Source organism: Galeopterus variegatus, unplaced genomic scaffold, assembly GCF_000696425.1.
Source record: "Galeopterus variegatus unplaced genomic scaffold, G_variegatus-3.0.2 Scaffold2127, whole genome shotgun sequence".
Taxonomy (NCBI): Eukaryota; Metazoa; Chordata; class Mammalia; order Dermoptera; family Cynocephalidae; genus Galeopterus; species Galeopterus variegatus.
Genome location: NW_007728238.1, coordinates 48898 through 52388, shown reverse-complemented (window position 1 = coordinate 52388; position 3491 = coordinate 48898).

Here is a 3491-nt window from a genome sequence, read left to right as displayed (position 1 = left end):
CATGTTACTTCTGCAATCCGTTGTTTTTTTAAGATCCAAGTTTAGGAATCAGAGCTGTGGAATGGAGTTATTGGAAGGCTGGCGTCGAGGGGATAGTGATGAGTTAGAGGAAAACTATGATTTCATCTTTATTGGCTTTGCTATAGAAAACCTAATATATTTTTCTTCTGTCTCTATTGAATGTGGTTAGATTATACGTTGAATTAAATATTTGGAGACTTACATAAAAGACTATTTTTAGGCCATTGGATGATGTACGTGAATAGCTTTTCACCTGAAATGGGATTGCCTTGCGGATTCTGTTTTGGGGCCTGCCTACTGATTTTTGTTTAGCCACAGCGTCCTCTTTTTTCCTTGATAAATGAAGTGATGTAGTAGTGTGTGTAGTCGGAGAACCCATATTGCTCTCTTCAGTGTGGAAGTGAAAACGTGAATTATCCACAGAGGTAAAACTTTCCATGAGCAGTCTTGGTTATTCACTTCATGATGGCTTCTCCTGTAATCTCAGAGCATTTCTAGATAGCTCATTTCATTGACTACCCTAATTACTTTCTGAAGTGCCTGGTACTTCCCTTTGGTAAGTTGTTTAGTAAACTATAATGGCAGGCATGGTATACATTTTCGTGGTTTCAGAGATGAGAGTTATAGCCTCAGCCCAGAGATTAACATTTAACAATGGAAGCAGAGTTCATACCATTGCTACTTCGTTTTGGCTATGACCAGCTCACAAACTATGTGAAAAAACAAACATCCCCTTTCCATAGTTGTCAAAGGGGAAGAGAGGGAAATAGTTTATTATGTTTTTATTTTGGAGACTCTATCATGACTAAATTATGTGGGGGGAAATGTCAAATTATTTTCTTTAAGGCTTTTTAATGTGTGATTCTCTCCCCCCTCCACTGCCCCATTTAGGGGCTGACATTTATGTTTATCTGGGTTCCCGGTTTGCAAGAGAAGTATTTTGGTGAAAGGAAAAGATAAGATTGCTTTGAACTGTTATGATACTATTGCTATTCCTTTTACCCAGTGATAGAACAGAGAAACTTCCAAGGTAATGTTACCCCATTAACATTCTGTCAGAATTCATTTTTTGAGATTCTTCCCCGAGGCCCGTAAAGAAATAATGCTACTTCATAACTGTTTCCTGGCAATCACATTAAAAAATGTGTCCTGGAATGCATTATATGTGAATGCATATAAATATTTATCTTGTTCATTTATGGTAATGTAAATATTTAAGTCTGAGAGCTTAAAAACTCTTATTTGCTTATTTGCATGCATGTTTTCCAACATTTAGCAGTGCCAACTATATTTGCCAAATAAGCATCAGCCGTAAATTCATGCTCTGGCACATTTCATATAATAACTCTTCTAAATTGCTCCATGGCGAAGCATCATGAGATTAGCATTTGCTTCATGAGAGAGATTTTTTGTTGTTTTTAACTTTAACGATGTGCTATTTTAGTGGAACAGGTGCTGGGCTCTAGCTGTTTTTATTGAAACCTGCCAAATCATACTCTTTTGTTGGATGGGTTAAGAAATTTAGGACCCACACTGTGGTCCCTGACATGCCAAGTGTAAGTTCAAGGCCATGTATCACTGTTGGAAATCCCCATTTTCAGTGTAAGAGGCAGATGTATGTGATGAACTTTATTTTCTCATTTGCTTATCTCTTAATGTGATTCCTACTTCCCCCTTCTCCACCCCAGGCCTTTCATTACTAGACTTCCTGATAAAGTCTAGCACTCTTCTTGGCTGGTTTGTTTTCCTTCGGGAACTATAAATCCTAGTAACTTTCAGACCAGGGATAGGTAGTTCACGTTCGTTTCACCAGTGTTTGTGTGCCTTTTAAGTGCCAGGCATGGTGGTGGAAGTGCCAGGCATGGTGGTGGAAGCTGTGTATATGTGGAATGATATTCCTTTTTGCAAGGTGTTTACGGTTTTAAGACGAGAAGATAGCTGATAACCAGTAATTACAATATGTGTGGTATATGACGTGGGTGTGCACAGGTTCCTATGGATGGAAGCACAGAGTGGGGGAGGAAGCTGACTCACACTTGGGGTCTTGGTGGGGTGGTGGTCCTGGAATGCATCTTAGTGGGTTACCTGAGCTAATTTTGGTTAATAGATAACTAGGTTCAGAAAGAGGGAAAGTACATTTTACACCAGCACTGTCCAAAATATTATTTCAGTATGCAATCTATGAAAAAGTAATATTGAGATATTTGACATTCCCTTTTTCATACTGTCTTCAGAATCTGGTGTGTATTTTACACTTATAGCACATCTCCATTTGAACTAGCTGCCTTCACATACTCAATAGCCACACGTGGACAACACAGCTTTACCACAGGGGTGGATGAAGTAATGAGAAGTCAAATCATTGATTGCCTTGGGAAGCAAGCAAAATAATTTTAACCTCATCCTAAAGACTATGAGGATTTAGTGAAAGAAAGAAATAAGCTATGCTGTGATAGAATCAGATTTGTGTTTTAGACCTATCATTTTGGCAGCAAAGTGTACGCTGGATTAGAGAGAGGCAAAATTGAAAGCAAGATCAGTTAGGAAGCTATTTCTGGTGAGAAATGATGAGGATGTAGAGGAGGAGGTGTATGTATGAGAGATTTAAGAAGTATTAGTAACAGGGCAGGATAAATAATCAGTTTATAGACTTAAGCAAGATTGAAGATTTAGGATGATTTCTATATTTCTGTTGTGAGCTGCTAGGTAGATGGGGCAAGCAGCTAAAGAGAAGACAACCATCTGTGCCAGATAGACCAAGGATGAAAAAGGGAAACCATGAGAGATTTGTCACAGAAGCTGAGAGAGGGGAATGTTTCAAGGACTAGGATTGGTGGACACTGTATCCTGCCATGGAAAGGACAAGTAAGATAAGGACTAAATAAAGGCCCTGAGATGTGGTGATTAAGATGTCTGTTGTAACTTCTGCTAGAGCAGTTAGCTACATTGTAATGCATCGAGGGGGTTGAAGAGTGGATGACAGCTGGAAGTGTAGCTTAATTGAGAGGGATACAGTGTTTTCAACAAAGGACTCTGAAGGAAAGAACATAAGTAGAGGGAGATGCTCGGGATTTAAGGTCTGCCCCTTGCCTCTTTTTTAAAGAAATTGGATCTTGGGCATGCTTATGTGGGACTGGAAAGAAGCAATAGAGGGGTGAAGTTGAAGAAGAGTGTAGTGTGTATGTGTGTGTGTGTGGGGCGGGTGGCAAGTAGGATGGGGGGGAATAGGTGGTAGGTGGTGGTGGAGGTAAGGATTTGGAGACAATAGGAGGGGATGGGATCCAGAGTATAGGTAGAGAAATTGGCCTTGAGTAGGAGGTAGTTCTACTTTTCCAGTGAGTAGAAAGGAAGGAGGTAAAGATGGGTGACAGTGTAAATAAGTTTGTAGCCGACGGGCAGGAAAGAGAAGGAGTTGGGCTGTCCGGTTAGCTCAGTTGGTTAGAGCATGGTGTTATAACACCAAGATCAAG